Source organism: Chroicocephalus ridibundus, chromosome 9, assembly GCF_963924245.1.
Source record: "Chroicocephalus ridibundus chromosome 9, bChrRid1.1, whole genome shotgun sequence".
In the NCBI taxonomy this organism is placed as follows: Eukaryota; Metazoa; Chordata; class Aves; order Charadriiformes; family Laridae; genus Chroicocephalus; species Chroicocephalus ridibundus.
Genome location: NC_086292.1, coordinates 12,282,504 through 12,310,401, shown reverse-complemented (window position 1 = coordinate 12,310,401; position 27,898 = coordinate 12,282,504). Strand labels below are relative to the sequence as shown.

The window sequence follows — 27,898 nt, the reverse complement described above, 5'->3', positions numbered from 1 at the left end:
GGGAGTCCAAAATGGGGAGGCGATCCTCTCATTTTTCCGTCTATTAATTAGCCACGAGCTAAATGTGCTGTTTTTAAGTTTACTTTACCAGAAGAACAATGAAAATCTACTAGTTGCATTAAATGTGTAGATTTAAAAGAAGCATGTAAAACTACCATATTTAAAATACTTTTGACCATAATGTTTAAAGTGCTTTTGGATATAAAAATATTACTTTTAGTAATTCTGAAGTATGTTTGCAAGAATACGTTTTTTATTTTTTAAATTATTTTGAACATTGTAAATGCCACATTGAATACCAAAGGCTAGGATTTTAGGATTTTAGTAAAGAAGTACCAATAATAACTCCACTTCTACCTTAATTATATCTCCTTTTTGGGAAAAAAAAAAGCAAACCCCTCTCTTATCATCCTTGAGTGCCCTTTAAATCAGGACACCATTGACACTTTGTTTCCAATTAACAGTAAAAACCTTCTTTGATCCTTTGACTTTTTTATGAGATGAATTTATATTTTCTAGACTAACATGCATGACAACATAATTCTCCACACTCATTAATATTCAACTTCTTTGCTTTAATGAGGGAAATGAAGAGGAATGGAATGTCATCTGCTTATCTAAAGCAGCAAGGACTTTGCTAATATTCACAGACAAAAAACCCTACATTTAAATAACGTTAAAGCTGTGACACATTTGGCCAAAATCAGGTCATTCAAAGTTAAGCCTGACACTCAGAGCTGCATTAGATCTCTATGTGTGGTTTCTCAGCATAAAAAGTTGGAAAACCTGTGTTTCCACTCATTGATTTTCTTTTGTATTCTTTTTGAAATAGGATTTGTGCAAAGGGTGGTAGTTTTATTCATACACAGTAAAGAGCCTCTGGCATCTGCTGATTCCTGTGTGGTACACTGTTGTGTTTCCTAAATAGTGGCCAAATCTTAGTGGGTTCCTTAGAGGTTAAGAATAGGCACAACACCATTGACCTTATTCCCACTGGTGGTCTTGACCATGTATATCTCTATGATAGAACTTTAAGGAGAATTCACACTTTAGTTTTGTCCCCATTAAAACATCTTTGATATTCATGTAATCCAAATTTTAATAGGTATTACTGCTACAACTGGATTCAAACAAAGCATATATACATTTTGTATTTATTCTGCAGTGGCATAAAAGCTTTCACTGGTAATTTTGCATCTAGTCTAAATGACAGATAAGTTTCGTCAAAATTAATGTAAAATTCCCTTTTGGAATATTTGGATCAAATGGAAAGAACATACACTCCTTCCCCATTTCCTGTTTCTCACTATTATTAAGAGATTTTATAGTACAAGAATATTAACTTTGTGATACGAGTTCTTAAAACGCCAGCTCAGAAGGCTGGGTATCTAAAAATATCCCTTAGTTATTCCCTAAAATAGCTGCTTTCAGTCTATTTAAATGCTTGTACTAATACTTCGGTAATATTTTAATAAGACTTCATATAACTCATGTTACTTTAGCACTTCTAGAATGACTTTCTCTTTTGTGATAGGAACCTGGTCCTGTAATTTTTCCATTGCTGTGAGAATTTTTTGGCACAGACTATTATGGATCTCTATAAAGAAACAGAAATCTACACCAGTAATACTTCATCGTGCATGATGGAAACTCTTAGGTCAGTAGCATTACCACTAAAATGGAAATGCTGTATAAAACTGTCAGAAAAATTCTCCATTAACAGCAAGCTTGAAAACCTGAAAACAGATGTGACACCATTAGTATACAGGTGGAGTTAAATGGAATACAGAAAGCTTGCAGTTAGCTAAGGATAAAATAATGTTGAGATGTAGAATCATAGAATGGTTTGGGTTGTAAGGGACCTTAAAGTTCATCTACTTCCAACCCCCCTACCCTGGGCAGGGACACCTCCCACTAGACCAACCAGGCTACTCAAAACCCCATCCAGCCTGGCCTTGAACACCTCCAGGGATGGGGCAGCCACAGCTTCTCTGGGCAACCTGTGCCAGTGTCTCACCACCCTCACAGGAAAGAATTTCTTCCTAATATCTAATCTAAATACCCCCTATTTCACTTTAAAACCGTTACCCCTTATCCTATCACTCCACTCCCTGATAAAGAGTCACTCCCCATCTTTCCTGTAGGCCCCCTTTATGTACTGAAAGGCTGCTATAAGGTCTCCCCGGAGCCTTCTCCCAGATGAACAACCCCAACTCTCCCAGCCTGTCTCCATAGGAGAGGTGCTCCAGCCCTCAGATCATCTTTGTGCCCCTTTCTCTGGACTTGCTCCAACAGGTCCATGTCCTTCTTATGTTAGGGGCCCCAGGGCTGGACATAGTACTCCAGGTGGGGTCTCACCAAAACGGAATGGAGGGGCAGAATCACCTCCCTCAACCTGCTGCACATTCTTCTTTTGATGCAGGCCAGGATGTGGTTGGCATTCTGGGCTGCAAGCACAAATTGACAGCTCATGTTGAGCTTCGCATCTGCCAGTACCCCAAAGTCCTTCTCCCCAGGGCTGCCCTGAATCTGTTCTCTGCCCAGCCTGTATTTGTGCTTGGGATTGCCCCAAGGACCTTGCACTTGGCCATGTTGAATTTTATGAGGTTCTCATGGGCACAGCTCTCCAGCCTGTCCAGGTCCCTCTGGATGGCATCCCTTCCCTACAGTGTGTTGACTGCACCACACATCTTGGTGTTGTCAGCAAACTTGCTGAGGGTGCACTCAATCATAGACTCATACGGTTGGAAGGGACCTCTGGAGATCATCTAGTCCAACCCCCCTCACAGAGCAGGGTCACCTAGAGCAGGTTGCACAGGAACGCGTCCAGGCGGGTTTTGAATGTCTCCAGAATTGGAGACTCCACCACCTCTCTGGGCAGCCTGTTCCAGTGCTCTGCCACCCTCAAAGTAAAGAAGTTCCTCCTCATGTTTAGGTGGAACTTCCTGTGCTCAAGTTTGTGCCCATTACCTCTTGTCCTGTCCCCGGGCACCACTGAAAAGAGCCTGGCCCCATCCTCCTGACACCCACCCTTTAAGTATATATAAGTGTTGATAAGGTCTCCCCTCAGCCGTCTTTTTTCCAGACTGAAAAGACCTAAATCCCTCAGTCTTTCTTCATAGGAGAGGCGTTCCAGTCCCCTAATCATCTTGGTAGCTCTCTGCTGCACCCTCTCCAGCAGTTCCCTGTCCTTCTTGAACCAGGGAGCCCAGAACTGGACACAGTACTCCAGGTGCGGCCTCACCAGGGCAGAGTAGAGGGGGGAGGATGACCTCCCTCGACCTGCTGGACACACTCCTCTTGATGCACCCCAGGATGCCATTGGCCTTTTTGGCCACAAGGGCCCATTGCTGGCTCATGGTCATCCTGTTGTCCATCAGGACTCCCACGTCTCTTTCCACAGAGCTGCTCTCCAGCAGGTCAGCCCCCAACCTGTACTGGTGCATGGGGTTGTTCCTCCCCAGGTGCAGCACCCTACGCTTGCCCTTGTTGAACTTCATAAGGTTCCTCTTTGCCCAGATCTCCAACCTGTCCAGGTCTCTCTGTATGGCGGCACAGCCTTCCGGTGTGTCAGCCACCCCACCCAGCTTTGTGTCATCAGTGAACTTGCTGAGGGTGCGCTCTGTCCCCTCGTCCAGGTCATTGATGAATATATTGAAGAGGACTGGACCCAGTACTGACCCCTGGGGAACACCACTCGTCACTGAGCTCCAACTAGACTCTGTGCCCCTAATCACTACCCTCTGAGCTCTATCTTTCAACCAGTTATCTATCCACCTTACTGTCCATTCATCAAGCCCACTCTTCCTAAGCTTCCCTATGAGGATGCTGTGGGAGACCGTGTCAAACGCCTTGCTTAAGTCAAGGTAGACCACATCTACTGCCCTCCCCTCATCTATCCATCCAGTCATGCCATCATAGAAGGCTATCAGATTAGTCAGACATGATTTCCCCTTGGTGAATCCATGTTGAGTACTTCTGATAGCTTTCCTTTCCTCCACGTGCCTTGAGATGATGCCCAGAACAAGCTGTTCCATCATCTTTCCAGGGATGGAGGTGAGGCTGACCAGCCTGTAGTTCCCCAGCTTCTCCTTCTTGCTCTTTTTGAAGACTGGAGTGACATTGGCTTTCCTCCAGTCCTCAGGCACCTCGCCTGTTCTCCAGGACCTTTCAAAGATGATGGAGAGCGGCCCAGCAATGACTTCCGCCAGCTCCCTCAGCACTCTCGGATGCATCCCATTGGGGCCCATGGACTTGTGAATATCTAATTGATCTAATTGGTCCCTCACTCGCTCCTCCTCAACCCAAGGGAAGTCGTCTTCTTTCCCTGTTACTTTATTCAATGCCTGGGACTCCTGAGGGCTGGGCCGAGCAGTAAAGACCGAAGCAAAGAAGGCATTCCGTAACTCCGCCTTCTCCACATCCTCCGTCACCATGGCTCCTGTTTCATTCCCACTGTCCATGTCATTGACAAAGATGTTAAACAGCACCACTCCCAGTACCAACCCTGAGGAACACAACTTGTCACTGGTCTCCACTTGGACATCAAGCCATTGACCACGACTCTTTTGGGTGCAGCCATCCAGCCAATTCAAATGTAGTTGCATTAAAAAAATAATCCAAAAGTTAAGTAGTTATAGCATATCTGAGATTATATTAGTGTGTTGGACTTGAATTAGGTTTCTTTAAAAAAACATTCCATATTGGAAAAGCATATAAAGAAAGAAACTATTTTTTTCCTTTGTGAAATACCCTTTTAGACCAGTCTGTTTTGAGGCATTTTCCCTGATATTGGATGCTCTTCATCTTATGATCCTGATATCATCTCCTGATATCAAAATCTGAAGGCTTCTAGAAAAAATATGCTGATTAAGAAGTGTTAGTTGAATCATAATTGTTCAAATACTTTGAAAAGTAGTGAAGTCATTCACTGTTTTTCTATAACCTTTTCTATAGAGCTGGCATTTTTAATATTGTAATGTTGGAATCTACGAACAGTTGTGACTGAATCCTGCACCTTCCAAAATAGCTGAATCAAAAGGAAGAATATTAGCCATTGAATTCCACATAGAAATGCAGTCTCTGAAAGATCTTATTGTTCTGATGGATGGAGAGATGTGGCTGAGTGGGACTGGGAGAGAGGCTAAAGCATGTGCTGCTGACAGGGTTAAACATGTGTTACAGATGGGGTTTCTTTGTGTTTGAGGACATCTTCATCTTGCTGACATATTAGTGACTTCTCAATCATCTCCGTGCTATGTGTGGGATGCTGGGATAGGCGAGAGGTGAGAAAGCACCATGAGAGAGAGCCTGGAGGTGTAGGTGGAGAAGTGGAGGAGGAGGAGATTCCACTGTATGAGTCCTATGCTGAATCTTGTCAGTCATGTGATTTTCATGTCTATCCATAGAGATCCATTTCTCTAAAACAATAAATAAAAACCAAGACAGCAAATGGTTTTTCAGTTGTACATCTCATACCTGTATGCAGGGCTTGCTCAAGATTGTCTTATGCCCCAGGATACTCTTCTACTGTGCTCAGCGCATAGCAAAATGCGGCCTTGACTTGGGGTGACTCATAGGCCAGCCAGAGATAAAGCTATGCAAATATATTGCTGCAAAACAACTATTCAATATGTTCATCCTTTTTAACTCGGGGTTGCAGTGTTATATCTTCTATGCGGATGACAAATTTAGGTGGGGGGAGCAATATATGCAACAGGTTTTAAAACAGGAGTTATCAAAATGCTGTGAATACTGGAACATCCATTCAGTAAGGGCAAAGGAATACAGATCAGAATTCTTAGATAACAAAAAGGAATAAACTCAATATAATAATGGAAAAATATTCACTTCTCAGTATTCATTGGTGCCATATCAAGCTAAAAGACCTATTTATATTTACAGATTGAAGCATATTTCAGATGATATAGTAATCTTCTAAAAGTAAATTTTAGTACTGTGAGAAGTCTATATTCATAGCACCGGAAGGCATGTTTTCTTGAAGAGCAGACATAGCATTGGTAGCAGCACTGGAGTTTTCTTGACGCTACCATGCCATGACCTTCAAGTGTCATTATTTAAAAAAACAGGATAAAAGTTTCACGCTGCCCCCTTTTATATCCTTGCCTCTTTCTCAAAACTGCTAATGAAGCCTTCACTTAATATTAGTTTCTGTGCTGTTAATTATGTGGATATCTACGTCACCAAGTATTGCTGTGATACAATTGGCTGTGGTTGGCTGGAGTGGTTGCAGTGAGAATTATGTCTTCTGACTATTGCTGAAGCCCATGGACAAGAATTCCTCATTTTCTTTGTACAGTACAATACGAACTTTTTTATTTATTGTTTGGTTATTCTTCTACCACTCAGTATAAAAGGAACGTAACTACAGTTCATTTCAACCCTGAGAAGCAGCTTTTATGTACAGGACTTGTTATCTGAGCTGGTGGCATGTCCCAGCTAGAGGTAGTAGGAAGGCACATTGTTTATGCCAGCTGCATGACTTCAGTCGCACTTATGTCTGATGTCAGCATGGTGCTGCTTCTCTGTATTTGAAATGTCCTCTGGATAAAAATTTCCATCACAGCTGCCTTAACCAATTGACAGAACATTCTGTCTGAGGGTGCAGATGTGCGGCTCCCAGAGCAGAGATGGATAGCTTCTATCAGTACTAGAAGAAAATGAGCCTGTCTCCCAACCATAAACTGAAAGATGTTCTCACTATCAGAGATGAGAAACAATGTTCACCAGTTCTTAGGAAGAAGAATATTTATTATATTCTTATACGGATTTCCTATTCTGATGTAGTCTAAATACCTAAAGCCACACGACTTAGAGTATCATTCTACATGGACATGAATTTATAATAGCTGTAGATATCTTCTTTAGGCATCTATCAGAGAATGATAGTAGGAAATCTTATAATAAGCAGATCAACTTCTGTAAAAAGTTAAAGAACAAAACAGCATATATTTTCAGATGGATAGCTGCCAGTATAAACCTTTCATTGTCTGTTATGCTTTTTCTTTTGTATATCATATCAGATTAAAAGAAACCCTTTGAAAATACGGAGTAAACGCTACTCAGACTAGCAGAGAACTTGACAGAGCGATTGTGGATCTTCAGTGGCAGTAGAATTGCAAACAGCATGAACAATACATAGCTTAAATGCAGCAGTTCTGGAGATAGTGCAAATCAGCAGTATTTTCCAAGAGGAACGCAAACTGCAAGACAAACTTTTGTTCAGAAACTAAAGGGAAACTGTGATACATGCAAGAATGTCACTTAAAAAGTAATCATTGTTTTGGTGAGCTATACACTTTATTATGGACCGTTTATCAATCTAGTATCATATCCAGGTCATTACAAATGTGATGTTTCCTTACTCAGCGATACTGCTTTCTGTGCATATTTCAGTGACAAAAATAATTTTCTTGCCATGTTTCTCCCAGTTAGGCCAAAAAAACTGAAGAGATTGAACTAAGTTTTATCCTGGATATTGGATCAGAAATGTAATTGCTGATTCTTGATGAATTCTTTCCAATTACAGTTAATAGTTGTGCTGAATAGTTATACAAAGGCCAGAATTCTAGGCAAAATGCAGAAACTCAGAGGATGAAAATATATGTTATGAAGATGTTTCTGTAATCTCTTCTCAAAATTTAGGCCTTCATTTGCAGTTCTGCAGCTTCCTGCTGAAGTAAAAGCCTTAGTACCTCTCACATTAGTAACACGGAAATCCAGACCCTATCTTAAACTATTTCATTATTAAATGTTTCCTTCTTAACAGTGTTCCTTAAGGGTAGATTAAATTGGTGATATAATTTTAAAACAGCGAGATTATAAAAGAATAAATGATGTCATTTTCTTACTTGACAACCTTTGACTAAATTATGATGGTTTGAGAGCTTGATCTTTGTACCTCAAAATTAATTTTGGCCCTGATAAACAGGCCCTTTTTTTTTTTTTTTTTTTTTTACAATAAAAGAGTGCAATCTGGAATCATTGTGTCAAGATATAAAATGCCACAGTGTTATTTAAGGAACCAGTTTTCAGAGTGGCTTTATAAGAAATAAAATTCTTATTTAGAATTTAAAATCCTTTTAAGAATTTAAAATATAAGAATTTAAAATTCTTATAAGAATTCTTTATAAGAATTTAAAATTCTTATAGAATTCTTATTATGCATATTAACACGCTTTTAACTTGAGAACGCTACTCTTCTACCGACATATAAGGAAAAAATGGTCTTAATTTTTCTTTTTAATTCATTATTCTTAACGTGGTATAAAGTGTAGCAACTGTCATACTTGTAAGGGTCCCGTCTTACAAGGCTAGTGAAAGCTGGATGCTCATTCGAAAGTGTCTGTAACTACTCTTCCATCACAGACCTTTAAGACAGCTATTCTTAGTTGAATAGTTATCCTGCTATCCGTTTACAGATCCTATTTTTAAAACACTTATTAAAACTGTATTTTCTGTTAGTTATATTTTATCCTTTGTGGGTTCTGTTATGCACTGTGAACGGCCTTATTTCATGTTATCGTTTTACATTATCCTCATTTTTTAAAACATGGTCCTCCCATTTTTAGATTTAATCTCTTGGAATTTTCATTTCTCAGTTCGTGTGCATGTGGTAGTGTACAGGTAAAGGGCCAAAGAAAATTTTGCCCAAGTTTCATCTTTTCTGTTATTCTGCTCATTAAATGTTTCTGCATCTTTTTTCAACATTCTTTCATTAAAAATACATGTATATCATCAGCTGATTTTAAAGCTGTGCTTGATGTGTTACTGATCTGAAATGCAAATCAAGGTTTTATGTTTGCATTTTAAAATCTTAGAGTTACCATGCAAATACATTAATCCTTTATTTAACCATAGCGTTTTTCTCCTTTTCCCAACTTTATCAATTTAATTTTTTTTATATAAAGCAGTTACGAATGATTCCCTTAGGCTCACTGATGCAGCTTGGGAAAAGAATATACTTTCTGCCGGGGACTGGAGAAAGATAGTTCTAATCTTTTACCTCTACGCAACACACTAGATTTTGAACCGGTGTATTTTCCAATATAATTTGGGAATTTTATCATATTTCTTTGTTATCCTATCAGTGTGGAAAATAATTCTTTAGACATTAAGGATAAGTGTGCATAATACGTTATATTACAAATTACAGAAGACAGAATAATGGGTTGAGATGCCGCTGATTAAAGGCTGCAGTACTATTACCACCTCAGAGGAAAAACACTTTTGAGTTTTCCACTGTGTCCTAAAATGTATTTTGATCTTATAGTTAAAATGTCAGGCTTTGAAGCTGAGCAAAGCAACTACTGATTTCTGTTAAGTATCTGGTAACTGTAATGCAAAAGATTCTGCAGGACAGCAGTAGGGAAGCGAGATTTACTAGAACCAGCGTTACTGTAATCCGTGGAACATATGATTCCAAATATTGTCCAGTAGAAACAGCCCGGGCAAACAATTCAAGATGAGGTTTTCGGAGATTTACCTGCTCTCTACTGGCCCTTAATAACTCACCTGCAAACTGGGCTCATCAGTGCTTACTGATGTGGTGTTATCTAATTTGTAGGATCTAGATTAGTGAAACTCAATCAAGTTATTCCATTGACTTTACAAAATTTGTATGATTACAATTCTTCTAGTGTTTCATGAAAGAGGAATAATTTACACTGTAGTAATGTATTCAGTGATGGTTTACAACAGCATTAAACAAAATGTTGCTTCCTTTAAATGAATTACCAAAAGGAACCAGAAAGAAAGGGCAAAAGAAAAGGGGAAAAGTAAGTAAAATTATACCTCATGGAAAGAGAAAGCTCTTAATGAAAAGAAAATAAATTTTTGATTCATGACAACTAGCTGAATAGGAAAACACACTAGAATAAGATGAATTGGAATACCCTAGGCAAAACAGCAAATTGTCCATCTGAAAGCATGTATTCCTTGAAGAAGAAAATTCTACCGAAATCAAGAAGCAAGATAAAGAGCTGTAAGAATCAAAGCACAAATTAAATATGTTAAAATCAACTTACGGAACAGAGATTCTAATTCACAAACAAGTGCACTTGTCACTTATGAAAGTGCTCAACAAATATGGCATCTTTTTAGCTGAAACATTAATGTTCCAAGATGATACATATACAGCAGAAAGATAAATTTGTGCCCATTCCCCATCAGAATTTCACTTGACTTCCAAAGAGAAAAACTTGGCTGGAAAACTGACTGGATGCAGAACTAAACTATTGTTTTTTTCTCTAGAATTAGCACACAGTAAAACACTGATAAACTGCAGAGACACCTAGGGTTGTAATCATATATCTAATTTCAGTTGTCTTCTACTTCTTCTGCAGTCATGTGAAAATATGAAGCTAACATATAAGCTCTTCAGGACCTTAAAGTATATACATTAAGTTACTAATAAAGTACAAAAAAAATCTGTTTTTTTCTGCTAAGCCATTTTAATATAATTACTTCCTAGCTCACCCTCTGTTGCTAATTCTAAATGAATGTTTTCAAATTACAAAGTGCATATTGTTGTCAGTATAACCTGTTGTTATTATATGCTAATACTGTGTGCTAATGAAGTGTTAAATATCCAGCGCTGCCAACTCCTTTATCCAAGGGAATATGAACACTATGAAATAGATGTGATACGCAACTGAATTGAAAAAAGTCTATTGATCTATGCTTGAATGCATTTTTAATATAAATTAAATATATCTTTCTAAATTAAGATATCTAAATAATCTAAAAAGCCAGATATTAGGCTTATGTAATATCTTGGCTTCCATCTCTCTACATTAATTCCTATAAACTGTTAATCCTCTTTCTTTAGCGTCCAATCCTCCAAAGTGCTGCATGCTACATAGAAAAGGCTGCATACTCTTGCTTTGTACCTTGATAATAATAGTGTTCAACACTTTGTAAGCTCGTGTCTTCAATAATCAAACTTATTGATATCAGTAGCCTTATTCAATATTTAAAATTGCAGTTTAGAAATGTACTCATTTTTCATGTGAAGAAAGGAATCTGATGAAAGTCTACAGGGCAGTGATGTGCCTCTGAAATCGTTCTACTGAAATGAATTACTTTTTTGACTGAGTAGCTTCAGAAGGCATTCACATCAATATGGTTTATAACATGTGGAAAGGAAAATTGACAAGAATTCTTTGGAAAATAGAGGCAGTACTTCCTCACTACTTCATAAACACTGAAGTACACATTCTTTTATTTAAAGATGAGTGAAGGGGTTGATATGTTCCTTGCCATACAGCCTTTTTAAAAGAATCAATCTTACTGAAAACCACAGAGATGCAAAGGTATTAAATGTAAAAGGAAAGGACATTGTTGAGTTTAGACTGAACTGCCACAGAAACGGAGGAGCACATTAGGACAAGCTCTTCCGCAGACTACTTTTAGTAGGTGTCCTTTCTAGGAGATTGCTTAACTCAGCCCATTTAACAACCTGTTCCTTGCCTTTGCTTTTGAAAACGCATTGACGTTTGCCCTTCTTATTTCTGGAAGCAGCCACACAAATCCAATAGACTGGGTCCAAGTATGGAAAACAGCAGTGTCATAAAGCTTAATTTCAATAACAAGCTTCAGCAGCTCAGAAAATGCATACTCTTCATTCCTCTTACAATGGAAAGAAGTATCATTTAGCCTCTAACAAGGAAAGAGGTAATGAGTTAAAGATTTAGTGCTTCTGTTTATAGGAGGCCCATGTGAGATTATCAGCGGGGGCAAAGCTTGTTTTTGTTTGATTGGTTTTGGATGTTTTTTCTAGTCATGTTTGAAAGAAAAAAAATAAATTTAATTGAAAATAGATTGCTGTCAATTGCTTTTAAAAAGTACATTGATCAAAAGAATCTGCCCAGTAAACATTATATACATATCTTCATACAGCTAAATATCAAAAATGTTATTTTCTAAATTTGTAAAGTGATTAATTATGACCTTTTTCTCTTCTGTTCTTCCACACAATAACAATAGACACTTGTTTCGCTCTCATGACGTACTTTCCATTAATAGAGACTAATGTTCTTTGTAAAGGCCAGTGTTGTTCAAACAGATGAAAAAATGAGGTCTGGAATATGGTCTAGTTGCCGTACTGGGAGTAGAACCTAATTTGCAGAGACCTAACTTGGTGCTTGTTTCCTAGGTTAGTGATTCCCAAACAGTGACATACGCAGCTTTACTTACTTCTGCATTACTCCCACATCATCAGTTGGGAAGAAAGCAGTAGCTGTAGGGCAGTTCAGACTTTTTTTTTTCTATTTCCCCTTTGCTAAGATTGATTCCAGCACAACTGACTGGAAGGGAACACAACTCAGGATTGATTCCAGCACAACTACAAGGGAGTAGTAACTCCCTTGACCCTTGCAGCTTGCATCCCAAACAGTTCTGCTTCTCCCGCCTTTTATCTCCAGCAAGAATTGAGGGAAGAAGATTCAGGAATAATGTCAGCAGTGAATCTTGCTCCAAAAAGGCCGAAAGCCATTGCACTTAGTTGCAGTTACTGAGATGCTTGACTAATTGTCACTTTTACTAGTTTTGAGAATAAATAAATGCCTGTAATTCTTTGTTCTCCATGATCACGGAAGTTTTATGGAACAGAAGTTCTTTGTGCATTTGATAGGTTATCTACCAAAAGGATAATTATCTCTAATAAGGTCTTCAAAACAATTTATTACCTTTTTGCAACAACTTCCATAAAATTATCAAATAATTGAGAATTGTGGCAGTTATAGCAATGCAAGATCTTTGAAGGGGGGGGGGGGGAACCTCATTTAAACACCCAAAATATAATCTTCAGCTGTAAAAATTTGGTCAGATACATACTGGTTAGCTGTGTTGTATTGCAAAGCACAGTTTCAAGGAGTATTACTGCACTTTTCCATTTATCTTTCAACTGGGCCTATATCTCATTATTATTTCTACTCATGACTCATAGTATTTCTATATTTTTTTCTACTTAGATTGACATATCTGATTTATTCTTGCACCAGAAACTTGTCCTATGCATTTCCACAGACAGATATTACTCTCTTTAAAATACTACATAGGCTTACAGTCCCATCATCCCAAATTTTACAATTCAAAGATAACGGAGCTGCTTTACTGTATGTACGTTCCATTTGTAGACCACAAGATGTGTAGTAATAATTCTACACTACATTTCAGCTTCCTGTTGTGTATATATATGTGTGTGTGCTTACCAGTTTGTGAACGGCTAAATTGCACATAATTCACTCGTTTATAAACAGGCCTTTCAGCCAGTCATTAGTTTTTATACCAAATATTACACTGGATTGTTTCAAACTGATTCTCTTCTTTCCATTCATTATACAAACAACATAAAGAAGCCTTAGATTAAAGGAGCATGAGGGAACTCTATGGTACTTTGCATGAGAATGATTGTATTTCTTATCCATTGGTGTATAGTGAAAATTAAAGTTAAGGACTTTGCAGTTCGGATGAATAACACGAACATTAAAATTTACCTCAGCTGTAGCAAAATTTTAAGTTTAACATACTGTCCCGTATCTCCACCCTTTATTTAGTCAGGTTTACATACTTAATACATTTTCCCAAAGGCTATTGCAGATTTACGTTACATTCTTCTTTCTTGAAGTACTGGCTCATCTACAAAGTACTACTGATAAAAATTATATATCAAACAAATGAGATGCATGTCAGAAAGCTATACATAATGAATTAAATGCTAGTATACTCATAAATATTACAGAAAAGACCAATAGGTTCCAAAAGAGTATTTCCCTTATAACTTCTTTCTTAAACCGCAAGGGCATGATGCTGTTTAGGAGGCTGAATTATATATATCTGGATTTATAATTAGTCCAGCTATTAACCTTTTCTCCAGTTTCTCTCTTTGGTGATATACTGAGCTATAAATTCCATAAGAGATTACCTTGCAGAAAATATGGTTTTACATAAATGCGCCATGCATATTTTATCATCACTTTTAATTTATTTATTCTGGGTCTGATTCCCTACAGTCTCATACTGATGCAGTCTTACCTGTGCAAGAGGGATATGAACTAGACCAAAGCAGAACTTTCTGATCACTTAAAGCAAACGTGCTTTATTTGTTTTTGAATGGATATGCATTATGGAGGTTCCATAGGGTTGAGGCAGGTCAGAACTTAAGTTTTGGAATAACGTGCCTGGCAGAAATTGCGGGTGGACCTAAGGCACTAAATCACTGTATAAGAAAATTAACAAGTCTTATTCATCCTGAGCCAATTATTGCCCAATCAGATGTGTAGATTCAGTATGCCTTTACTCTGTTTTCTATTCCTCATTTTGATTGGTGTAAAAATAGGTGATGTTCAGCTTTGCAGGGAAAAAAGTTACATAGCCAGTTTAGACAAACCTCAGGCACTGAGAGACATATTTACATGTGTGTGTGTACGGGAATTTCTGCAGCTGACCAAAATTTCTGCATCTAGATCTCTAAATGGGTTATTTTTAAAGAAGCTGCATCAGAACCTTCTGCACAGAGCTGATGACAGCCAGCAAATGGGGGCACATTAATGCTGCATTAGCATTGTGAAACTGCAGCACTTCACAAAAGCCTGCCAGAACGCAACCCAATCTGGACTGTTAAAATGGCTGCACATCTATTTGTAATTTGCCATCCATTCAAAAGCCAAAAAAAAAGAGGGATTAAATTATCTAATACTTCACAGAAACTTCTCCTGAAAAAGCCAAACACAATGTTGTTATGCTGTGACAGCTTAAAATATATCTGCAAACAAGAGTTTAAATTCAAAACACTTGGTTTAAAGATATTTTAATCCATTACTCTTACTTCATATTTTTAACTTTTAGAACAGTGGGTTTCTGTCTATAGGGATTTCAAAAGCCAAAACTGACAGTACATGTTTAACTATCATAACCACCCAGCAATTATGTTTAGCTTCTGCATTCTCATCTAACTAGCCTTGCAATCTAGGAACTTCTGTGCATATTGGGATTTCTGTAGAAGTTAGCATTAATGAAATAGAGTTTTAAATTTCCCTAGGCTCGATCTAGGCATTAAGAATATAAATGTAAATTAGCAGAGAAGAACTAGCAGCCTTGAATACTAACACTTTCATCACATTACTTTTAGTTAAAAATGTACTAAGGAATGGGGGAGACAGTTTTCTGCACTTGGCACCCCCAAACTACATTAATCAGAATATTTCTGTCATTTTCTATATGCTATAACACTGTAAGACTCGGGCACCTTCCAATTACAGATTAGTACTGTCTGTCTGATAAATAATAGCTGTCCAATTCTGTTCTGTCTTGAAGACTGCCTCTAAAAAGATTCTTTTCTTCTTAAAAAACAGTTATAGAACAAATGTGGCCACAATAATCTTCTTGTTTTGCTTTTTAGAGGCATTGACAAATCTTGCAAATTCATTGCTTTTTCCTGACATTTGTATAGCCCCCTGCAGTATTTATTTTCATTGCAGTGTGTTTTCTATGATCATGGGTGTCCGCACTCCTTGCTTTAGTTGATTCTCTATCCCCATCGTCAGTGCAAGTGTGTTCTGATGGTAAGAAAGTGAAGATAAGTAGTGAGAATATTAACCTTGTATATGCGCTATTATTAGCTTCAAACTATTGGCATGGCTAGTACCAAAGTACCAATTCTAGTTATAAAAACTGAAATTTGTATATTTAAGGAACTGCTTCTTTTAAAACTTTTCACAGTGATTAAATGTTCATTATTGTTATTACTATTTTTTAATTCTTTACCCACTCAGAATGGCTGATCTCTTTCAATATATGCTGATAGCAATGACCCTAACTAGAAAATAGTAATTCACTGGAAAGATAATGATGATATAAACTGCACTTTTTGACGCTGAAATGAAGTGCTGAAATTTATTTTTTTTTATTTTCTGTGGCTATTCAGGACTATTCTCTCATTGGAAGAATGGGCTGAATCAATTGAAAGGTTCGGTTTTGTTTTAAAGTTGGCCAGAATAGTTTGTTAAAAATACAGTGATTGTGAAGGCTTTTTATGCAAGTATTTTTAGTTTGTTTTCTTTTTGTGTAATGAAAAAAGTGAATGATCATAGAATCATAAAATAATTTAAATTGGAAAGGATCTCAGGAAATTTTTGGTCTAACTCCCGCTTGGAGTCTGGTCCTTTCAAGTTTGAATATCCCCAAAGATGGAGAATACATAATCTCTCTAGGCAACCTCTTCTAATATTTGATGACCCCATGGTGAAAACATTTCTCCTAGTATCTAGTTGAAATTTCTCATATTCCAATATGTGTCTGCTGCTTCTTGTCCTGTCTCATCTTGCTGAACTCAGACCAGGAAGTCGACACCTTTCTTGTACTGGGGAGCTCAAAACCATATGTCAGATATAGCCTTAGAAGCACTGCAGAGAGGCACAGGATGACTTTCCTCTACCAGCTGGACACAGTCTGGCCTGCTGTTGTCCTTTGCTGCAGGGACACTTTGCTAACTCTCGTTCAATTTGTTCATCAGGATCCCCAGGTACTTGCTGCTTTCTCTGCCTTGCGCCTGGACTGTACAGGTGCGTGACACTATTGCATTCGCATACAGGACTTGTGTTATTCTTATTGAACTTCATAAGGTTCCTGTGAGCCCTGGTCTGTACACGGACCACCCACCACGACTTGGTGTTATCCACAAACTTGCTGAGTGGGCACTCTTGCCCATTGTTCAGGTTGTTAATAAAGACGTTAAATGTTCTTCTGACATGAACATGCAATAAGATAAAGAATCTGACATGGATGAATGGACAAATGGTGTGCGTTCCTGCTTTTCCAAAACGAAATGCATGAATTGACAATATTTTAAAAGATAAAAAATGGGCACTTCTTCTCAATGGATCTTGAGTAAATAAGTATATACAGATTTTCCTGAATACCTGCACGATAACTATGCGAAAGCTCAAAAACATCTGTGCTTTGAATTGCTGTCTTAAGTTACTAGCTCAAAAAAGTACATTAACCAGTTTCACAGCATATTATTGACCTGAAGATTTTGTGGGTTATGTTAGATTTCGATAATACAAAACTGCAACAAAAAATGAGTTCTATTGTAAAATTTCAAATTCTCTATTTGCTCCAGTGTAAGTAGTACTACAGGATGAAGATATCTAAGACAATTTTCTACAGTGACTTTCAGAATTTTCCAGAAATTTGCCCTTTTATAGATTGTGTCTTAAGTTTTGGTTGGTGGGTTTTTGGGGGTGTGTGTGGTATTTTTGTTTTTAAATCTCTAGATGATATATTTTTAGCACTGCATCCTTTTTTATGTCCCTTGTCAATATTCTGACAGTTTTGACCTCAGTTCTGAAGACAGTTCGGTGTCTTCTTATCAAGTGAATTTTGGGTACAGATTTTGAAGTTGCTCATGAACGGCAGCAAATCAGTACTGCATGACTCTTGATTACCTTTGTTATAGGGCAATTAGGATACTAACTTAGGTCATAAATTTTATTGCAGTTTCTTACTAAACTGAAGGTGAATAAGAAAATTAAAGGCATCACAATTTTCAGCAAGATGCCTCTTAAAAATAATTTGGTTTAAAAGTGTTTGACATCATTTAAAAGACATTTTTTGCAAGCTTGCCTCCTAGGAAGCACTTGGGAGCCTAAGTAAAATTTGAATGTTTATGTTTTAAAGCACTTTTAATGCAAGAAATCTGTGTATAATTATCTCTAATTAGTCATCTCTTCCACTGAGATTTATACTAAGCGTTTAGTTTTTCTCTTCTCTACAGTAGCTATATCCCAAGCTTCTTTTAACAACTAGGACTGTCTGACAAGCTGATCTCTGGAAGAGATTTCAAACTCGTCTGATTCTATTTTACCTGTTGCTTTAGGACATTTTTTAATGAGGCCAGAGTTACTTTCATGTCTAATTAAGCTGAAGAGATTAAGATATTTAGGTCTTGTTTTTGTATATTTTCCTAAGGGAAAAGTAAATACATGAGCAACCAGAGATCAGCAAAAATACAGGAAAGAAGAAAGGCAGTAGGAACATAGGGGAGTATTATGTAATAAAAGGGAAGAGGAAAAGGGAGAAGCAGGTTGAGTAGATTATCCTTCATAAAGTATGTTCACTTTCAGATGCCTCAAAAAATATTGCACCGCTCCGTGAGTCAGAATTTCTCTCTAACACAATAATTATGTAATTATCAGATGAGCCCGAATAGAAATATGGAAGAAGGGACTTTATGTCTTCATACAATATATTTGAAAAAAGATCCTTATTACAATTTCCTTCCTATGCAATAAATTACACTGTAGGCTAACCATGAGATTGATGAAACAATGGATCCAACATACTCTATGAAACATGCCTTTGTTTTTTATGTTCCTTATCATCTTCAGTGTCAGCTTTCAACGCAATGAGAAGCTTTATTATTATTTTATTTAGGAAAGAAATGATCCCTGCTATTTGGAAGTTTAATCAGTTCAAAAGTGCTTTACCTTAGTTCCACTCTAACGGGCAAGTTGATAGACTCAAACCTCTTTTAGCATGTATTCATATTCAGCAATAAAAATTTTCATTGAATATTTTTCAACAATGTTTTTTAATAGTCATCTTTCTTAGAAAAAGTTTTTTTAAATCTTCTAGTTTAGATGCACCTCCCTGCAGTACCAAAGGACTTCCTTCTAAGAGCAGGAAAACATTTAAACTGATCTTTTCCCATCTCCAGTTCTTTTAAATTATCTGGGAGTATACTTATTTATATATTTCACATGTTCATTTAATGTGATTTTTTTTAAAATTATTTCTTAAGAACTGAAAAAATATGGATGCTCTTAAGGCTTTCTTCCTTTTCTTTCTTGACCTAGAATTCATTTTTATTCGGGTCTCGAAGGGAAGCTTGAAATACAACTGGTCTGTTTGGAGGATCCTGGGGTTCAAACCAAAACAATGAAGAAAATATTTCTCTATGTCAATTGGAAATAATTTTTTTTTCAGTTTATCAAGACAAAAATTAGCTTAATTTTAAACGATTTTTTTTTATCTTAATGAATATTATTTCTTATAATTAAGGAAAATGAAGTATCTGGTACACCAGCTACCATCACTCAAGACTTACTGGGGAAGTAGAGAATCAGTACCCGGTGACAGGAGCATTAGCACCACCTTGTGTTCATGTGATAGCAAATAATTAAGTAACGCCCCTCTCCAGCCATTAAAACTGCAACACTCTCCTGTTCCCTCTATTGTGTATTAACATGGGAGCCATATTTGTAGAAAAAGGTGCGTATTTTTTTGGCACCGTAAGTTTAGAATAATCGGCTCATCCGGACAGATGGGATCAGGATGCAAGCTTGCAGTTCTGGGCAGCGTGCTAGGCAGTGGTCATAGCCCACGAACAGACTAGCTATTGTCAGGTTTTTGGTAGGCATCTTGAAAAAGATAGTTTAGAGGTGAATTTTGAAAGAAGATTTTCAGTTATTTACAGGAGTTCTTTTTGAACCTGAGAGATGACACTGTAAAAACTATGAAAGTCTTTTCTTTGAAAATTTAAAAAGTGAGCAAAGGAGACAGGCATCATGCAATGATGGAGAGCCTTGAAAAAGGGAGTCAGTATCATAAGTTTCTATTATTTTTTCATAGCCTGTAAAAATGGCACAAGGCAGCCTTGCTTTCTTCATTCTTTTGCATGGTAGCAACTGTTTTGTAAACAAATCTATTTCTGGTACATTTTTCACCAAGATGACTACCAAATACATGAGTATTCATTTCTTTTTCAAAAATATCCATTTCTCTTTAGTAATTTCCTTGGTTCTGGGGGTACAATTTCTGAAAAGTGATATCCCATCAGAAACTGCAATTACTTACTTCTCTCTTAGCTCTACTACATGATGTGCAGTTTCTGCTAGAAAGTCTGGGGCAAAACCTGTTCTTGCCAGGAGCTTGTAATAATACAGGAGTGCAATTTTGTACATGGTTTTCTATATCTATGCGTAGTTAGGCTAGCTTCTTGAAATTCAGCTCGTCTCAGTGAGAGGGAAATAGAAGATCAACTTCCCGTACTTTCTGGACTCTTCCTTTGGTCCAGAAATTAAAAGCTTCTGACTTCTGCTTCACACCTCACTTTCTCCTTCCTAATCTTTTACAAATCTGAATGTTCCCAGACTAAAGGGTAAGACTGTGCCTGTGTGTCACTTTGGTGGAATGTATCAATTTTCTGTTCAGTAGGAACATGACCAGAAAAAAAAAAATATAATGACATTAATATACTCATAACTTTGAAAAAATGATCTTGATTCTCCTTTACATTTCAGTTTGTGTAATGATCTGTGCCTTGTCGAAGTGAATATGTATCAGGTACGGCCAGACTTTTGTTGTTACGTTTTGATCATATTTTACACTCGCACCTCATATGCACCTACATCAGACAGATGTAAGGTATCATTTTAACAAATGACAACGTTCTAAAACCACCGTGCACAACTCTGAATGATGGATCGGTCTCATTAGTTTTATCAAGTATAAATAGCTGGATTTAAAAAATAATGTAACTGTTTGGAGTATGGTTGGGATCCCATGTTGATGTACACAATAAGAACTTCCCCAACAGTGTCCTTTTGGAGTTTGACAATGTCTCAAATGTCCTTACAACTTTTTTGCCTGTTACACGAGGGGCAGGGCAATGTTATTAGTGCTACTCAGTCCCTTCTGCCACTTCCTGGCGTACAGCTGGGATCTCAGTGCCCTTCATATTTGTGTAGTTTCCTACTAGTATTAAGGGATTTACTGTAAATAGTTCATCTCCTTTTTGAAATAGTTTTCTGTTAGTCTGTTGAAAAGACCAAAGCAAACAAGTCAACCCTTGTCTTGTATTTCAAACAATGTTAGATAGCACAGTCAGCACTGGCTGATTTCCTGCCTCTGTGTTTTGAAGCCTGTTAACTGTATGAAGGAGTAATTTCCATAAATGGCACGCAAAACAACCACTTCAGTTATTTAGGGAAGTATCTTATCCTATCTTACAGTTGTCCAGCAGTCTTGTAAACTAGGAAAATTCCCCAAAATTTTGGAGAAGTTTTTGAGGACTTCATCTGATCCAAAGAATAAGAGGCAAAAAGAGAAAGTTTCAGCATCATTCTCGGAAGCACAGGCTGACAGAACTCTGGTGACTGTGGTGATATCCTACCCCAGGTGGGTCGAAAAGATCCTACTCAGCAGTGAGACCAGCAGCTGTGCCTCAGGTCTCACCAGAGATTGTTGCAATGCAGGCAACGATCTCTATTCCCACAGGAGGCATGAGGATAATTTAAAACCATTGCTTCAGCATGACTCCGTTACCAGTTAAAGAAAAGACAACGAATCGCTCAGGAGGCTCTTCTGAACTTGAGCTAGCCAAAAGGTGTCAAGCAAGTCCTTAGCATCAGTACTGCAGTGACGAGTATTGCACCTGTGCGCTAGAGATACTACCCTTTGCCACTTACAGACAAAATCTTTAGTGCAGGGACCTGCAATGCTATACAAACCCGCATGTGTTTTCACTCAAGAAAATTCCATTTGGCATCAGCATATCTAGCAATATTTTACCTATCGCTTTCTTCTGAGCCAGTTTAACATTCTTGTTTGAGAAATCTGAGGGTCAGAATCTGTTTTGCTCAATGCGCTTCTGCTATTTGGTACATTTAGGTTTTATGTGCTTAAGGGCTCTTGTTACCAATTATAAAAATCTTTGTTCTGATTCTTCGAAAAATCTGTATATGTTCCTTCTACTGGGGTATTTCCTCTAAGAGATACTCCCATTATCTAATGGGTCTTGTGTCGCATTGGAATCTGCTCATAGTTGTGTTGAGCATGCATATAATATACCTGAAGTTTCACACCTTCCAATGTATCTTTCTCATGGACTAATATGTATTACCTGCACAGTACTGCAAGCAGACCTTTTTGGTTTCCCTAACCCCAACTCCCTAGGGAGCATTCCACGGGTATCTGAAATTACCATATATACCAGATACTCTGCTTGATATCTGGCAACAATTTTCCACTGCTGAGTTTATCAACTTTGGCTCATTTATCTCAGCAGTGGCTGAATAGACAAAGGTAGGATCGAATGTCCATCTCCACTGGTTACCTTTTTATGTCTTCCCTTGATGAGGCTACCATCCTTTTATGACCACTATATGTTAATGACAACAATAGGCAATTCCATAGCATTCCAAACAGAAGCATTAATAATAATGTGTGATCTTTGTCTGCTAATAGCAGGGCAATATTTACTTGATTATAATAGTATCTTACAACCTGGAATCTAGACTGGTTGGCTACCTTGGTTTATGTTTCTGTGACTAACACATCAACTTTATTCTACACCTTTTTCTTTTTTTGGTTTTGAACTATTTCCGTGTTCAACCCGTGCTATCTAATTTTTGTGTTAATGAAAAGCAAATGTTAAAGTCTATCCAGAGAGAGAAGAAACCAAAACAACTGTGTCTCCTGGGAAGGAACATTTACTCTTTACTCTAGGCTCAGAATAGTTCGTGACTGATCTATACTGCTGAAGAATTATTCCACTAAGTCTAAGTCACTAACTAAGTCACAGACATTTGAGACAAACTTTTGGGAGAGGACTGTTCTGACTTAAAGTAATTGATTTTTAGATTCAGTTCATGGTGAGGTTAGTTTAATGGCTTCAAGATTCATGAGAAATGGCTTTGGTTTGTTACTTCTGGCCTTGCTAAGAAAGTAGCGTATAGCCAGTAGTTCAAGACTCTTTCTGCTGCATAGAATGCGTTTAATCCAAAGAAGACAGAATGGACTTCCTAAAGGACTCTATATTTACCTCAGAGTTTGTACAGCTGTGCTTTCTTCAGGGAGAGGCAGATTTAGATTTCCGGAGTATTGCTGAAAGGAGATTTCATTCTGAAGAACCTAGACCAAGGTTCTTCATCTTAAACTTGCGTCTTTAGAACTGTAGACTAGAAAGAAATAAATACCTAAGGTCTATAAAGGAAGATACAAAGTCAGTCCTTTACCATTCATGTAAACAGCAATTTTGATGCTATGTTCAAAAACTTTATCGCCTTTCTGGTTCCTCATCCTTCTGCTCATCTTCCCATCCTTTGTTTTTCAAAGAGGCTGGCTATGGAATTAGTAAAACCTCACAACTTTTTTCAGAATTGGGTTGCAGCCTACATAAACTGGGGAGACACATCTCTATTGCTTCATATTTATACACATACTAATATACACATTTTGGAAAAGGAGTTGTATTTTGTGCCCAGTTCCTTCATCGCCTTTGCAGTGTGGTTCAGTGAGGAATTTTCTTTTTTCCTTTGCGCCCTACAAACTGATCACATTGGCAGGAAATAATTTTGAGTATCAAATCCCTATCCTGTAAGTGTTTTTACCTGAAGAACCAAGAAAAAATTACTCAGATTTCTCATGGGCACCTGACTTTTATTTCTGATAGAGCAAGCTCAGGGCAGGGTTGTCTCCAAGAGCAGATGTTAAAAATGACACAAGAGTTACGTATTAGCAGCACTATATTAGAATCACAGATGGCCTTACCTAATTTATTCTTTTTTTATTTATGCACTGCAAGACATTATATAGACAAAACTATAATTTCTCTTAAGAGACAGTTCTTAAAATGTTTTTGTTTCTTCAAGATGTGTTTTTCCCAAATACTTAAGTAGACAGCATAAACTAACTGTCCAAATTAAATATGTCCTGTGGCATCATACAGAGCAAAAAGAGAAACTCTACTTTAGGTGGTCTATGTAGAAACATGCAAAGAAATAACAGGAATTGTGAATTACATGTTTTTTCCAGTACATTCCTGTTGGTGAATGCACAGGCTAAATAATGAAAATAACCACAGTGATTTTAAGGAAGGGGCAGATATATGCATGTAAACTGGAACGAGGATGGAGACACAGTGATGAGCACCTTTCCCACTTCCTTGGATTCTTTAGCACAATAAGATCTTTACAAATAACGGCAGATGCAGATTTAGCTGTTATGAAAAAGCAGGTTGTAATCACCCTTATGCCTTTGTATGTCCTCTTGAGGATACACAGCATATAAACGATGAAATTATAGAGCTCATCACCAGGAGACGGAGTTCCCCTGCACCAAGCCCCAGGACTGTTAACGGAGGTGGCCATAATAGGAGATCCTCACGTTAATAAGGAGTGCGGTACAAGCACCACCCGTAAATCAACAGCTGTCTCCCAAGCCTTGATTCCACTATCAGTCTTACTTCCTCGGCAAGGTAAATTTCTTAGAGAGAGGTGCTCTGCATTATTTCCAAACGGGAAACGGGTTTCCCTCTCCCCCGCAGGCGGAGAAGGCGCCGAGGGCCCGTCCCCGCGGGGCCGGGGCAGCTCCTCTCCCTCAGACGGGGGCAGCCGCCTACACCTCCCCGGCTACTTCTCTGCCTCTGCCCAGAGCTCCTCGGCTGACGGCTGGGTCTCCGCCGCCCTCCCTCTGCTCCCGCCGAGGGGCCGCCCTGCCCGCCTCGCCCCGGCTCCGCGACCCCCTCAGCTTCTCCCCTCACAGCCCGCGGCGGTGGCCGGCGCGAAGCGACTTGAGGCGCGGCGGCCGGTAACGCGCCTGCGCAGATCTCCCGGGCATGCTCATTAACAGCCACGGAGCCGAAAAGGGGGAAAAAAAAAAAAAAGAAAAAAAACCCACCCTGAGAGCGAGCGGCGCCGCTGACAGTACACCCGCCGGAGAGGAGCGGCACCGGCAGCAGCGGCGGGGCTACGCCGAGCCCGGCGCCGCTTGCCTTCGCGCCCGGGCTTCTCACAGCCTGACGCGCCGCTGCCGTGAGCTGCGGGTCCGGTGGCAGGAGCCGGCGCCGTCCCCTCAGCGGGGCGGAGGGCCCGGGGCGGGCTGCGGGGGAGTCGCTAGGCGCCGGCAGCGGCGATGTGGATTTATATCGGCCCGCGTCGCAGCCGCCGGGGAGCGGGGCGCGGGCACCGCACCTAGAGGCGATGGGAGAAGCCGTCGGCGGGGCTGAGGCAGGGCGCTGCTGAAAGTTCAGCCCGTGGCCGCGCTCGGTAAGTTTGCCGGGGAGGCGGGAGCGGCGCCGCGGGCGCCCGAACTTCGCCTCTCGCGGGGGGCGGCGGCCGCGCCGGGGCGGCGAAGGTGGGGTGCCCGGCCCCGCTGGGGGTCCCCTGCCCCGCCGGAGCGGGAACCACCGGGCGCTCTCAGAGGCTTTTTTTTTTTTTTTTTGTGGACGCCCCTGGGTGTGGGCGTGCGGCTGCATGTGCGCTGTGAGGTGGGGGGAGCCCTGCGGGCGGAGGGTGCCGGCAGGCGCGTGGCTGCGCGGAGGAGCGCGGGCAGCGCGCGGGCTGGCTGTGCCGCTGCGGGAGCCGCTGCCGTCGCCCAGCAGCGATGCCGTGTAGGTAACCGCACACAGGGCTGAGGCGTCCGCTCGCCTCACGCCTATAGGGGGTCTCCTTCGCCCGCGGTTGCGGCGAGCGGACGGGGTGGGTCGGGGCGGCGCGGGGTTCTGCCCGCCCGGCCGGGGATGCTCTTGCCCCGGGCGGCAGCTGCTTCCCGTACACGCCACTGAGGCGAAACGGGGCGGCGGCTGGTGTCCGCGGCTCTCCGCGGGGTGCGGCGGAGGGGAAAGGCGGGGCGCGCTGCCGGGGGCCGCCCCCGCGGGGCGCTGGGATGCGGCTCCGCGCTTGGCGTTGCGGAAGAGCCGGGGCCGCTCAGGTGAAAAGCCGCATCCGCGGTGCGCGCAGGGGTGAGGGGGCTCGGCCGGGGCAGCGGCTCCGCGCTCGCTCCCCGCTGGCGGATGGGGGCTGCCTTGTTTCTGACCGATTCTCAGGCATAATCTGTTAAACCCATATTTAGGATGTTTCCCTCCTGCTGTCTGTAGGATCTGGTAATCTCTAGTTTTAGGCAAGGCACATATTTAGTCGTTATACTGTTCTGCTTCTGCTGCTTTCAACTGTTTTTTTTTTTTTCCCCTAAATACCTTACAGCTGTAGCTCGTGACTGGCGCTTTAGGCTTGGTTGATGAATGCTGAGCCTGCCTATTGATGTGATTGTGGTATGAAGAGAGGTCACTGCTTGTTGAGTATTAACTGTGTGATCTTACTGTGTTACATGTCAACACGTTTCCCTTAGTAGATGTGGGGTTTACATGATCTAATTTTCAAATGAAAAGCAAGAACTTCTCCCACCCACCTTCTTTGGTTTAAATACGTGCTCCCTTTTCAGACTGTGTAATAACTATCTTAGTGATTGTCTCTCATTGATTGTGTTCATAATATCCAATGGTCGTAGATACCAATCTTGATTGTGCTGATGCTTCCGTGATAATTAACGAGTCAGATACACTGTACTATGGAAATAAATACCAGCTGTCCATGTGGTGGGGCAAGCATCACAAACATCTACTGTATCTCTAAATGTTTTTGCAGTAACAAAAGCCCACGGCTCCTGGTGCTTGTGTTTTGGCTGTTAATTGTGAAGCGTAACATAGAGCAATTTGATATTTGAAGTATGGAATTCCTGGTGTTGTAGAGAACAATTTGTGAATCACAAATAGTAAGATACATTGTAGCAGGGAAAGAGCTATCCATCAGAAGGTGAGACCCAGCCCAATAGTTTTCCTTCTTTCCTGTCCATAGTTTCTTTCCAAAGCTTATTTTATGCATGACTTGTAATGCTGGGGGCTAATTTCACAATACTTCTCCTCAGATGAGATACAGGTTGTTAATAAACTAATTGCTGTTTTCCCTATAGATAACATATATCAATAATATAAAATCATCAGAAGTTGTTAATGTATTTTTAATGCAAGTGTGTGTTTTGAGGGTTTTGGCTTGTTTCAAGAACTCAAATCTTTTAATAGCTTGGGGATTTAGGAACCTTTGTGGGTGTTGCCTTTTTTTCTTTTGTTTTCTTTTGAGGAATGATTAGAAATTTTCTGAATAACACATTCACAATAGGTTTTGTTGTATGAATGTCTAATCCTCAAAAATAAACAAGAAAACCACATTTCAAATACTTAAGTAAAAATATTTTCTTTTAAAGAGAAAAGTGCCTTCCATTTGCCAAATTTTAAATATTTAAATGACACGCATAAATCAAAAAATAGAAAATTCTTATTAAAAGCAATTCTTAAGAATGTGGGAATGCAAATTATTACTCTTAACATATCAAGTAGTCAGATGTGGAAGCAAATGAACATATTGTATTGATGGCTTATGTATAAAAAAAGCCATTGAAATGTATTCAGAGTTCTAGAAAAGTGGTGTTGTGTGAAAAAACATGTAGCAAAGGAGATCTATTATTACTCATTTCATGTGGCATCACAGTTTAAAATGATAGGTTTTAAAATTGAAGAAATTACATGGCTGCTTACACACGTGTATGTAGTCGTGTGTATGGAGATACGCAACATTTTTGCTCTGCAGTAATGGCTTAGGAAAAGGTAAGTATACACTTTCTTCTTTTCATTGGGGTAGGAAATTCTGAGAATTGGTATTGATATTAATTGGAGCAGGCAGGACGCTATCTCAATGTGATTCATGAGGTCTAAATGGTATGAATTTAATTTTTAAGTGATCTTAATCTGAAAAATGTAAGAAGAATAATGCTGCTTAATTTATCATTATCTCAGGGCTTTGATAGTGGAAAAACAGTCCTCTCCATTTGGTCAGGAATGTTTTTTTGTTCCCATTTTACAGATTGGGAGAACAGTGTGCCTCTTCTTTGCTTCAATCACAATGACTGGCAGTATCTCACAATTACTGTAGCGGGACTACAGTTTAAAATGTCTTAGAGACCAAACATTAAATTGGTGGTGGCGCTATGTCTGAAATTCAGGAGTTTTTGTTTTCTTGTCTGCTACTTGCTCATCTAGATT

General features: G+C 39.4%; 1 protein-coding gene across 8 annotated transcripts in view; it reads left to right on the top strand.

Annotated features, from left to right (window-relative positions):
* Positions 1-27,898, top strand: part of TENM1 (teneurin transmembrane protein 1) — a 900,761-nt gene that overhangs the window by 540,970 nt on the left and 331,893 nt on the right. For 5 of the 8 annotated variants that reach the window (XM_063345755.1, XM_063345753.1, XM_063345754.1 and 2 more), the window contains exon 1: positions 24,686-25,070. The exons of 1 other annotated variant lie outside the window; for it this stretch is intronic. The gene's annotated coding sequence lies outside the window, so the exon portion shown is untranslated. Of the gene's footprint in view, positions 1-24,685; positions 25,071-25,346; positions 25,415-25,601; positions 25,735-27,898 lie in introns of those variants that run through there. 2 more of the 8 variants (XM_063345749.1, XM_063345751.1) reach the window with 2 other exon arrangements.